The sequence below is a fragment of the Mus musculus genome, chromosome 3 (genome assembly GCF_000001635.26).
Source record: "Mus musculus strain C57BL/6J chromosome 3, GRCm38.p6 C57BL/6J".
NCBI classification, from domain to species: Eukaryota; Metazoa; Chordata; class Mammalia; order Rodentia; family Muridae; genus Mus; species Mus musculus.
Window position 1 is genome coordinate 115,041,652 of NC_000069.6, and position 13,026 is coordinate 115,054,677.

General features: G+C 34.0%; 1 protein-coding gene across 3 annotated transcripts in view; it reads left to right on the top strand.

Annotated features, from left to right (window-relative positions):
- Olfm3 (olfactomedin 3) overlaps positions 1–13,026 on the top strand; it is a 221,687-nt gene that overhangs the window by 137,574 nt on the left and 71,087 nt on the right. Inside the window, exon 2 of one of the 3 annotated variants that reach the window (XM_006501418.2) lies at positions 7,469–7,581. The exons of the other annotated variants lie outside the window; for them this stretch is intronic. The gene's annotated coding sequence lies outside the window, so the exon portion shown is untranslated. The remainder of the gene's footprint in view (positions 1–7,468; positions 7,582–13,026) is intronic. 3 annotated transcript variants of the gene reach the window in all.

Sequence of the window (13,026 nt, forward strand, 5' to 3'; positions counted from 1 at the left end):
ATTAAAAACTTATGTGGAGGAGGAACTGGGAAGGGGAACCACATTTGAAATATAAATAAATAACATAACCAATAAAATATTTTTGAAAGGTGAATGTTAGTATCTATGTATATAATCTTTAGGACTGTGTCTTACTTATGGTTTCTTTTGCTGTAAGAGACAGCATTACCAGTGGCAACTTTAATAAAGAAAAATATTCAATTCAGACTGGCTTATAGTTCAAAGGTCTAGTCGATTATCATTACAATGGAAAGAATGAGATTTGGTATTAGAGAGGTAGCTGAGAGTTTTACATCTCAATTAGCAGGCAGCAGGAAAAAAGTTACACTGGTCCTAGCTTGAGCATCTGAAATCTCAAAACCAAACCCCAGTGATATACTTCCCACAAGACCGTGCCTACTTTTATTTGTTTTATTTACATTTCAAATGTTGTCCCTTCCCAGTGGTCCCCACTCCAAGAGTTCTTCACACACATCTCCCTTTTGCCTCTGAGATAGAGCTTCCCACCCAAACCCCCAACCCCCACCCCATAACATGCCCCTTCCATAGGACATCATGTTCTACAGGATTAGTGCATCCTCTCACACTGAGGCCAGACAAGGCAGTCCTTGACTACATATGTGTCTGGGGCCACAAACCAGCCCATGTATGTTCTTTGGTTGGTGATTTAGTCTCTGGAAGTTCCCATGGGTCCAGGTGAGTTGATACTGTTGGTCTTTCTATGGGGTTGCAATCCCTTTCAGCTTCTTCAATCCTTCCCCTAACTCTTCCATAGAGAACCTAACTTCAGTCCAGTGGTTGGGTGTAAGGATCCTTATCTGTCTCAGTCAGCTGTTTATAGAGACTCTCAGAGGACAGCCATGCTAGGCTCCTGTCTGCAAGCACAACATAACATCAGTAATAGTAGCAGGGTTTGGTAACCACTGATAGGATGGATCCCACATTGGGCCAGTCACTGTATGGCCTTTCCTTCAATCTCTGCTTCTCCTCTGTTCCCATATTTCTTTTAAACAGGAACAAGTCTGGGTCAAAATTTTTGAAGGTAGGTTGGTGATCCCATCCCTCCACTGGGGCCCTGTCTATACATTGGAGGTGGTCTCTTCAGGTTCTATCTCCCCATTGTTGGACATTTCAGCTAATGTCATTCCCAATGAGTTCTGGGAACATCTCACATATTTAGCCCAAAAGAACAAAAACCCATTATATAGCCCACAGACTGTAAGAGGTTAAACAGGACGGAAGGTCCAAGTGAGGATGTCTCAATCCCACTTAGAAGAGGGAACAAAATGATCATGGGAGGCAGGTGGAAGGAGAGAGGGAGGGACCAGGGTGGAAGAAGCAAGGGGGAGGCAAAAGCAGTACAGGATCAGGTATAGGAGGAGACAGGAGAGAAGTCCAGAGAGCTAGGAGAATGGATAGAAATATTCAGCTGAGGGGAGTGAGGGGTGCGGGGGGAACCTCTAGCATAACTTATGAAACATTGAGTAATAGGTTCAAATCATGAAAAAGATACACATTTGGATTAAAAATCTAGTTATCTTAAATATTAGATACATATAGATACAATCATTCATTATGTGTAATCTGCTTTTTTCTCAAATTACTTAATTTGACAGATTTTGCACATCTATATGTTCCTTAAATTTTCTGTGCTAGACTAGGAGTTACAAATATAGAAAACTCTGTTATATATCTTTTTGCATATGTGTGTCAATTCTTTGTTTTATTTTTTATTGAAAATAGTTTCAGATAATAGATCTCAACATTATTTTCCCATCTCTTCACTCCTCTTAGCTCCCCTACTGACACCCCTCTACTCCAGATCCAGTTCTACATTTCACTTCAGAAAAGAACAGGACTCCAAGAAAAAACAACCATACACAACAAACAAGATACGCTATGACAAGGCAAAAGCTCTCATATCAAACTGGACAAGGCAATCCAATAGGAGGAAAAGAATGTTGTATAACTGTTTTTACAGTTATCTTTATTTTGAACCAATAAAATCCTAATAATACCAAAATTCCATTGTAATTTGATTTTAATGTTCAATAGTAAAAGTAGTTTCTAATTTAATTATGTTAAAGAATAGAGATGTTATAGCTGGATTCTCTTACTAAGTGAAAATGTATACTATAAATTTTTTTCTCTCTTATAATCTATGTTTTTCCAAACACTATAAGCATGTCACATATAGCCTAGTACTATTATGTCTACTATATTATTTATATTATTATAATAGATACAGCTCTGTTGGATTGATAGAATTTTAACAGACGCTGACAAATTTATAAAGAGTTCCTTTTTCTTTCTAACCTTGTCTATCTACCGGTGTGAGGGCTGTTTGCTCTAATTAAATGAGATGTGTCGTAGCTCTCAGGATAAAATATGAAACTATTTCCAATTTACCTGATAGTGAGTTAAATACTCTAGTTCCGTATTTCTTGTATATTATTCCAGTGGATTTTTAAAGATTTTACTGTAAAAACCTATTTGTTTCAGTATGAAGACTTTAAAATATTTTTGTCATAGATGAGTAATATCCATTTTCCTAATCTATCATTTGTCATTTTCTTCAATGTATTGTGCTTCATTGTCATAACAAAGTTTTAATGAAGTTAAATCACAATTTTGTCACCCCATGGTATATCTCACTTACTATACCACTTAGTACTTCATAAATTATTAATTCTAATGCATTATAATTTATATTATATAACTCTGCTTTTTTTCAGGTTACTTAATTTGACAGTTTTCTTTAGGTAATTTACAGAAGAGACCTAAATGAATTGATTACATTACATTTACTCTGCAAACAACAAATCTTAAATTATTCATTCACTGTTCCTCTTTAAGAAATTTTACAACTGAGTGTACGTGTATGTGATCCATTGCAGGAAAAAAAACATAATATGATATTTATTTTATGACATTAGAACTTGTCATGACATTTAATAAGTTTTTGTTGAATATATTGAAACAGGTTCGAAAGAGGAAATTTGACCTCATTATTAATTGGTAAATGAATTTTCCGTAATTTTTTTATTGCACTATAACACACCCAAATTCTGTGGTGTCATGCATGATTTATTTTATCTCTCAGGTCTAAGAGTTGATGGGCTTCATATGAGGGTACATGGGGAATGTTTCGTCTGGGTATAGTCAAGGGGTACCTGGACTCATCATTGCAGGTCCAACTCACTAAGTGTCTGAATCCCAGCTGGAGTGCTTGCAACCCCGAGCAACTGGTTTCCTCGATCCAACTTTCTGTGTCCTTGAGCTCACTTCTGTCTCCAATCTAATTGAATTTATTTTCGGGCCTGGGACTCAACCAGGTGTGAAATGCCAAGTCTTTATTTGATATATGAAGAAAATCTCCACCTATCTGCTAGCTTCCTTTCCTTCCAAGACTTTCATAGATCATCCCATATTTAAGCCAAAAGGTGGGCTTTGGTCGTACAGAACATACAGCTCAAAGCTCATGCCTTCAATTTTAAGTTTTTATGCTTCACTTTCATATTTTTGGCATATGCCTTTTTCCTTTCCCTGGTTTCTCTTTAAGTACCATCACAAACATCAGCCAGATAAAGGTTCTTTCTTATTTCAAACGTCCCCAGGAAGAAACACTAACCTGTCCTGCTCCAATCAGCTGCCCATTTCATGGCTGGTTGGTATCTCAACTGCAGTTTAAGCTTAAATGTTACAAAAGTTAACTGACAAATTATTATTACTTCTTGAAAAAAAATAGTTTTTAAACTGCCTTTTCTTTTGTCTTGATTGCCTGTGTCTGAATCAAGCGAAAACTGTGTGATCGTTCTAATTACCCAAGAAAAAGAAAGCAGAAACCACATTATTAAGACACAGGCAGTGAAACATTGAAACTGTGAATATGTAAAAGGAAATTATGAGAGAGACAAGACTAATAGAATTTTTAGGTTCCAGGAGAACCATGGATGGACATAGGAAAGAGATCTAAGATGTCCGGAAAAGTGGTTATTTAGCCCATCACTGATGTTGTAAAAAAAAAAAAAAAAAAACCCAGGTACTAATCCATAAATGTAGGCTTCCTATTTATTTATAATATTTCTGCTGATAATGAGATATTGCAAAACATATTGAAAGGGATAATATAGGTGAGGAGAAAATAAAATTGTCAATATTATTAAAGCCCTTTGAAAGGATAAATGTCTTTTTCTCTAGTCCATTGTCTTTGCCATTTGTTCTTATTTGTATAATATATATATATTGCAAATAATATATAATTTATGAGATATATTTATGATACGTGATAAATATAGAACATATATGGCTACTGTCATAAATGTAGTTATGAATAGTTTGTACTTTCTACATGTAACCTGTAACTCTAAAAATATCGATCTTTGAGAAATGAAAATGTAATTACATAATTACATATTTCTTCTTATTCATGTGGTGCTCTCTGCAATACAAAGGAATACTAGACAGTTAAAATAAAAATGCACTTAACACAGATGGAAAAATCCAATAACTTCATAGTTTGTTTAAAAGTTGACAGTGCAAAAGTTACAATTGAACATTTTAAGGGGATTGAAAGCATTTACCTGGCACATGGTGTGGGTTCTGAAAAAAAGTAAAATGCACTATTCTGACATCATAAGCCAGGTAGCCTATAGTGTATTTACATTTGTAAATACATTATTTTAGCTTTCATTAAAAAAGAAAAACAATCTATTCCGTTTTATACATAGGAAAATAAGCTGGTAAACATTCACTTTAATTCCAGCTCGGTTCTTCTGTGATAGACATGCAAATGCTGACCAGAGCTTTATTCTTTAATGACAATATGGATCACATGCATCTTCTGTTCTACTACAGCGATAACAGCCTCCAGGCTTCAGGTGGAGTAGGGCAGGCTGCTGATAATGTCGGGTTCTTTTGACCGACACTGCATATGTCTTCATTCAAAACCCCAGATAAAGAAACCCCTACCAAATTCGTGATCCAAGAAACCTATCTAAAATCATTCTGGGGATCTTCTTTAAAAGACATATGTTATACTAAAAACAAAAATCAAAATGGAGAAACTGGATAGCAGAAGCTCCAATTATCCATCGGCATGTAGAGTTTGAAATTCTGACTTGTCAGTGATACAGTGTGTCTTGTGAAGGGTAATGTATGATGCACACAGGGTAGAAGTCGTGGCAACAGGATCTGTGGTAGCGATTTGCCTATCCCTTCACTTTTCTGTCCTGTCCTGGATAACGAGTCTTTATGACTGTGTACTGTTCCTTGGTATCCGGGGGGGGGGTCTATTTAGTAAATATCAAGTTCTTTACCAATTTGTAGACAATTAGTAGGTAAATTTAACCTCACAATAGTTTCTATAAAAACATGTCCCAGATATTCCACAATTTTATGAAGACTTTTGTGGTAATATAAAGCCAGGACCTATTTTACCTCCTTTACATTCTAAGCTATTTCTTCTTTCTTAAAGGGCCAGAGCAGGTATTAATGCTATTTAAACTTTAACAGAAAGATATGTACTCTCTAGAGTCATCTGTAAAGTGCTATTGCTGACTCTAGTTTTTGTAGAAACAGGGAAAAAAAAAAAAGGTTCATTTCCAGAGAACTGAAGTAGAAAAATATCGTCAGAAATTCTTCAGAGCTTTACTATCCTTGGCAGCAATCCCTGTTTCTTTTATATTGGTCAGAATTTCATAGAACTGTCTCTTGGCAACTGCTTTTGGTGTCATACAGCACTGTCAAGAGGTTTAGATGGTTATCTTCTGCACAAATGATGAAGCACATGTAAGACACATAGCCTACCCTCTCACCGAGTGTCCACATGCCCTATCAGCCTTGTTCAACTGTTGTCAAAGCACATACAGTAGCCCTTTAAGTTGCATGAGTGCTCATAGGGACAAAAAATTTTGACATTTAGACAAACACAGCTCTAGGATCAGGACACTGTACTGGTTATGTTTGCACAGACAAGAAATTTTTTTCTTGGTGTTTTCAGTTGTTTTCATCTAAAATAAATGAATGTTTCATATACATTTATACATAAAATACAAATAATTAGAACAAACAGAACATATGTGAACTTTTATATATATATGTAATAACATTAAGAGTTAAAATATACTGCAAATTTTGTTGATATTAACACACATGGCTTAGATATAATATTTCTAAAAAATAGATTAGGCAATTAATATTTTTATTTAATGCAGTTATTTCTCTAACATCAATAGTCTTAATACTGCATTTTATACTAATATTCATAACATTCATATATAAACACATATATACATATATATATATATGTATATATATATATATACACTTGATGCTATTATATATATATGTATGTGTGTGTTATACACAGATATATTCATATGTCATATGTCACTTACCTATCATTTATTCGTAGCATATAAACAAATGAAAATATATGTTTTGTATAAACTTTCCTGAAGTTTATAAGGAAACTTGCAATCAGTGAAGAGTTAGTAGGTTTTGTACATAATTACTGAAAGTAAATATAACCTTTAGACAAAATCCATAAAAGCAGAAAGGATATATGCCAGTAGAAAATCTCAATGCTTATTATATCTGATGCTCTTTTTTAAATGCCATATTTAGGAGACAGCAAATAGGATACTTTGTCAGATTTTGTAAAAATCTACTGCACTATATTTTTATTTACAATAAAAAAATATAGCTTAGTGGAAACTGATTTCTAGGGCTTTTAAAGGCATATTAAAGATGCATGCAGAGTGTCTTTTGATTCTGGGTTGATTTAGGAGACATTAAATACATTTGCCAAGTAATCTTTTTTTTTTTTTTTTTTTTTTAAGAGGTCAGTTTTTTTTTTTTTTTTTTTTTTTTTAAAGATTTATTTATTGATTATATGTAAGTACACTGTAGCTGTCTTCAAACACTCCAAAAAAGGGAGTCAAATCTCGTTACGGATGGTTGTGAGCCACCATGTGGTTGCTGGGATTTGAACTCTGGACCTTCGGAAGAGCAGTCGGGTGCTCTTACCCACTGAGCCATCTCGCCAGCCCAAGTAATCTTTTCCAAACATTCTATATAGTGAAGTTTTCTGAATACATTATAAAAGTTGGCTATTCAGAATTTTTCCTATTGAAATGGAATTTTATCAGTCCATAGTTAAATCCAGACTTGTATAGAAATTCACTTTTGTTATGTAAGTTAGTAATACTTCAGCCAAGATATAAGATAGATGAAAAAGATTTGGAACCAAGACTTTAATATATTGTATAAAAATGCAAACCAACTCATTAAATACAGGTTGGACATATAAAATAGCTAAGAAAAAATCAAAGTATTTCATAAAAGAAGATAAAATGACAAGATCATAGCATCCCATAATTTAGCATACATCAAAGCAGCTACAATTTGAATTGAAAAAAATTGTCATATTGAAGAATAAATAGTTCCCCTATTGTGTGAGCTGCAGATGTCATCAACAATAAGAAGAACCATGGACTAATTTGGTGACTCAACGTTCCAACTCTGTTGTGTAGTCAGAAGCATGCACAATAACTGCAGAACTGCTATCGAAAGGCTGAGGTGAGTAATATGTAAGCCTCGAGTCACGTGGTCTGGCTCTTAGACAAAACCAGATTCTCATTAGTTCTTAAGAAAAGAATTTTATCGTAATTCACTGAGGCTCCATGCTGCCCTCTGAAGAAGTTTTACAGTTCTTTGTGACTTCATTAGACTCTCAAAGCTAAAGTGACCTAGAGTTTGTACAGTATTATTCCCTGTCCATGTTTACTCTATTGGTGAGATACTTCATTCCACAAACAATCCTTGGCTGTCAACATTTCAACATAGTTGATTCAAACATATATATTGCATTTAATTTGGTTTTTCTGAAGAATAATAGTTACTGATTAATTAAAATTGTGAGAATGTCTACCCAAAGTTACTTCTATAACTGTGGTATGCTAATTGAACTACAGTTGATTATCCTCAAGTACACGAATTTATATCAAAGCTAACTCTTTTCAGGACAGAAGTTGTTTTGTGTTCTAAATTTATGTTACAATATTTTTACCAAAATATTGACCTAGAGGACATTAGTATTATAAGTCAAGCGTACAGGTAATAGCAGCCAGCAACTGTACAAGTTGATACAGGAGCCTTCCATTCCTTATGTTAACCCCTATAGTGCCAGAAGTCAGTACCCTCATGCTATGTATAACACCATACTCGTTTTCGTAGTAGATGTGGAATACACATTTATGAGTTCTTGGCACATAGTTTCCCTTTAGTGAGATGGTTTAGTATTTTGACTGAACATAAATATCCATATATTTTGTGCCCTACATGAAAAATTAGCACTGAATAAACTCTATAGAAAATTACCTGTTCATGTTATCTCAGGTATATCATCCACAGCATCAGTGTGTAACATCAAATACTACAAATGTAGCCTATGCTCATTAATGTGATAATATGATATGAAAAGTCCTCTATATCATCTCCTTATTCAGAATCTTTACCAAGATTTCTCTTATCGTACCTCTTATAAGGCAAGAAATTCAGGTTCGAAACTTTCCAAAGACTCACATTTCTTCTAGTCTCCTGGTACTGCACTGAAATGAAAACCACGGTATTGTGCTGTAGTTTCTCTGAGGATTACACTCAGGAAAGAACTCAATTCAACCCTACTGTGCCTCAAGACTGTGCACCTGAAGTCCTCTCAGCTCTAGAACTGTATCCAAAGCAACACCACCATCTATGAATACTCTATGTCCTCATTATCAAACAGTAAAATATCCAAGACACTATGAGAGAATCCGAAGAACAATACTACATTTTTATTACAATGATATTGTCAACTTAGAGAAAAAAAATGAATTAAAAAAATCTGAAAAATACCTTGCCAAAGTTAAATGCTGTATTATGTAGCCAACTAATTTATGTTCAATTGCTAAACAAATGTGACATGCTAGTAAGATTGTACATATAAAATTTATCACTACCAATTATTAAAGAGTGAGTATATTTTGAATAAAGCAAAGGTTTTGATTATTTATATTCCTTATGAATATTGCAAATCTTTAGACAGCATTTTATACATCATTAAAGTCTATAATAGCAATCCTTATGCTACTATTGTGCACTATAGAAATGGTTTTTGACATACATTTCCTAGAAATTTTAATTTCTGATACATAAATAAAACCTGAGAATCTTTGATCAGAACAAAATATATCTGTAGTTTTATATTCTGGCCTCAGAATTGGAAATGCAAGGTCTACGGATTAAAAACAGGTTCAGGAGATCTTCAGAGAGTGAGAAAGAAGCACACAAATGGAGAGAAATCTACGTTTGTACATAAAATACTAATGGTATCAATCTAAGACATCTGAAGCAAATGAGATTTGAAATAAATGACAAGTTCAATGTGGTTTTAATTCAACTCCAGGATGTTTCAAATGATCAAGAAATTTTAAAAATGCCTTGTAATATTACTTTCAATAAGGAAATCACCAATACACTTAGCAATTAATTTAGACACATTAATAATTTCTTTACAAATACTTTCTTATATAAACTTCCTTAGCATTCAAAAGAATTTAGTGAGGAATTCTTGCACCAACAGGTATATCTCAAATATTGTGTAAGTAGGTCCTGTTCTCTTTTTTTGTTGTTGCTGATAAATTACAATTTTTACACAAGTACCACATCTAGGAAGCAGGCAGTGTTCAATAGGAATCTAGATCATTGTATACCTGGTATCCATCTCAATAAGGAACCCCACCGAAATGCAATCTAAAGTGCCTGACTCAACATTCTTATAGGTAAGACTGAAATCCAGGGTAGATGGTTTTCTAAAATTTTAGTTATACAAAATTAACACAGTGTGTCAAGAAAATCTGAACATAGGAAATATGAATAAAAGCACAATGTGCTAAGTAGACAGTCAACTAATTTAAACTTTTAATGTGAAAATTACTTCTTGCTATGGTCAAACATAAACTCACTTCCATATAAAAATAAAGATGCACAAGGTTGAGAACAGAGTTAGATGTGTCTAGCACACTCTGGAAACCTCTATTTACAACACATTACATAAGCCTTCCTTCAGACTCAGAGCTGCAGACAACTTTGAAAGTACTGGTAGACCATTACACAGGAGCCAGAAGCCAACATTGTCATGAAAGTGCTCTTTGCCTGATGACTGAGACTAACCTTATGGAAGAGAAAACTTGAAAAACCATCCAACCTTTGCCACTGCTGCCTTCTGGCATTTGCCAACTTCTGCCACTTCACTCATGAAATGAATATTCATGAACGGTCCTAATCTTCACTTTAAGTATAAGAGAAAAATAAATTTTAAAGAGAGAACCTTAGGAATTACTGATCTAAGGCATCAGCTCTTAAATATTTTCAGCTGTGCTGTGTTACGTCCCAAGTCCTTTTAATCTGAAGTATGGTAAATAAATTAAGAGAGCAAAACTGATTCTGCCAAAGAATTCTGATAAATCCTCTCTTAGCACAACAACTAGTCAGTTATGGGAACAGCTTCCCCATTCTTTCTAACAAAGTTCAACCATGAGACGTAAACATGAAAAATTATGACATATATATATGGATCTTTCTATAGCTTAAACATGTGGACAAAACAGTATTTAAAATAATACTGTTATAATGACTATGGAATGTCACTTCTTGCACAATATTTATATTCATTCATTTAACCCATCTTGTATCTGAGAATATGGGATATTTTAATTAAAAACCTGTATTGTAAAATAGATTGCAGTGTTTCTGACAAGTGAGTATTTTCATATACACCATCTAGCTTACATGCACTTGGCTTCTCCTATTCTTGATGGTATTGTGTGTTAATGCACTACATTTGTTACAGCTGATAAGCAACCATTGATGTAGTATTAATTAAAAGCTACAGCTGACTTTGGAGTTCCTCCTTTATATACTCCATTTAGTCTGAATAAAATATAATGTGACTAACCATCATAACAGTATCATAGAGAATAGATTGAGATCCTTAATAGAGACGCATTTCATTGCTTTTTAAGAGTATTTATAATCATCTCACCCTCCTGCCTTCCAGGCTAGGGGAGATTGTTTATAAATTCTACTGTATACAGAGGCATTCTATTTTTCTTTATTCACTGTGAATTTAATTACTTTTTTCATAAACTAACTTTTAAATGGATTTTGCTCAGAAATAATTCTGCTTAATGAAATAGTCATGAAGGCTTTCACAGTGGTATTGCAAACTTTATATGCCCCAGTACAGGGTAATGCCAGGGCCAAGAAGCAGGAGTGGGTGGGTAGGGGAACAGGGCGGGAGAAGGGTACAGGGAACTTTTGGGATAGCATTTGAAATGTATATAAAGAAAATATCTAATAATAAATAAATAAACTTTTAAAAAATCAAATAATCCCATTTTTTTAAAAAAAGAAGTTCTATTCTGTATACAAGCAGAGTTGCAATTAGCAGTTCTACAATGACTCTCAGTATTGTTTTAGCTCTTTGTTTAAAACAGTATGGAAAGTTTCCAATAGGACAATTGTCAGCGACTTAGTCAGTTGAAGAAGATGACACAGGATCTATATTCATATTTGATGAGGTTAGATTGTACCTCCTTCCATTCCACCTCACACATTATCACAACATGGAAGAATGCTTGCTAACACATGTTATAATAGCCTAAAGATGGTAGTTCATGTCACTGAACTTCACAGTCCTCATTTTCTTTTCTTTTCTTTTCTTTTTTCTTTTTTCTTTTTTTTTTTTTTTTTTTTTTTTTTTTTTTTTTTTTTTTTGGCTTTTCGAGACAGGGTTTCTCTGTGTAGCTCTGGCTGTCCTGGAACTCACTCCATAGACCAGGCTGGCCTCGAACTCAGAAATCCACCTGCCTCTGCCTCCCAAGTGCTGGGATTAAAGGTGTGCACCACCACTGTCTGGCAACATTCCTCATTTTATCATGTCAAAGAAGTATCAGACTCACTTAAATTCCACAATGGTCAAATTATGTAACACATATCAAAATCATCAACATTGCTTCTAAGATAGAAGATATAAGAAACAGGCCATACCAATTGTTCTCTAAAGTTTGACAAAAGTGATGAAGAAATCTATCAGAATTTTTTCCATCCTAAACACAGATGGAATCATTGTTCAACCAATGTAATTTTAGTGTACCAGCAGCATAGAAAATATTTAATTTGAAATGAAAATAGATAAAATATCCAATACAAAAGAAAATATTTAATTTAACAATTTTTATTCATATTTCTCCTTATTTACCTCTGAGTTGGTTTCATCTGAATTATTTACTTATATTATGCTGAAGTAAATTCAAAATATAATGTTTGAATGAGGTAGTCAATGTACAGAATAGAGGGTATTTTCAAAATCTATTACTGATAAGAAAAGTCTTCAGTTATATACCTACTAAAGAGCCCACCAGGATAAAATGGATAATTTTAAACCTAAGTAACACAGATAGTTGATTTTGTTTAAATTCGGTGGGTCTCTTTACTGCTAAAGGTACACTTACAGGATATAGAGAAATTAAGTTGGACCTAGCTAGCAATCTTGTCCATGCTGGCCAACATTGATAGAACAGGAAAGTCCTTTGCAGGCTGCTGGGTAAGTGGGAAGTCACAACATTGTGTACCAGCTATGAGCCATGTGGTCCACAATCAGAGCTAACTTGGAAACTTTACCAATGGATGCAAGAGTGACATGCATGTTATTGGGGTAATTAACTCCCTTCTGATTGGATTTAAGATTATCTTAATAAGAAGAAACACATGCTGAATATGGTCAATCTTGTTAAAAACACATGGCTGGAAAATTCAAAGATCCAGGGGTTAACCTACTGCTATGGTTTTCCTAAATGGACAATACAATGCCTACTAAATTCACTTTTCTCTTCTTATGAATTAATGCAGCTCTCAGAGAGACCTCTCTTGGCAGTGGATAGCAGTTGATATGGAAACTCACGGCTGCTCAAAGTGCAGAGA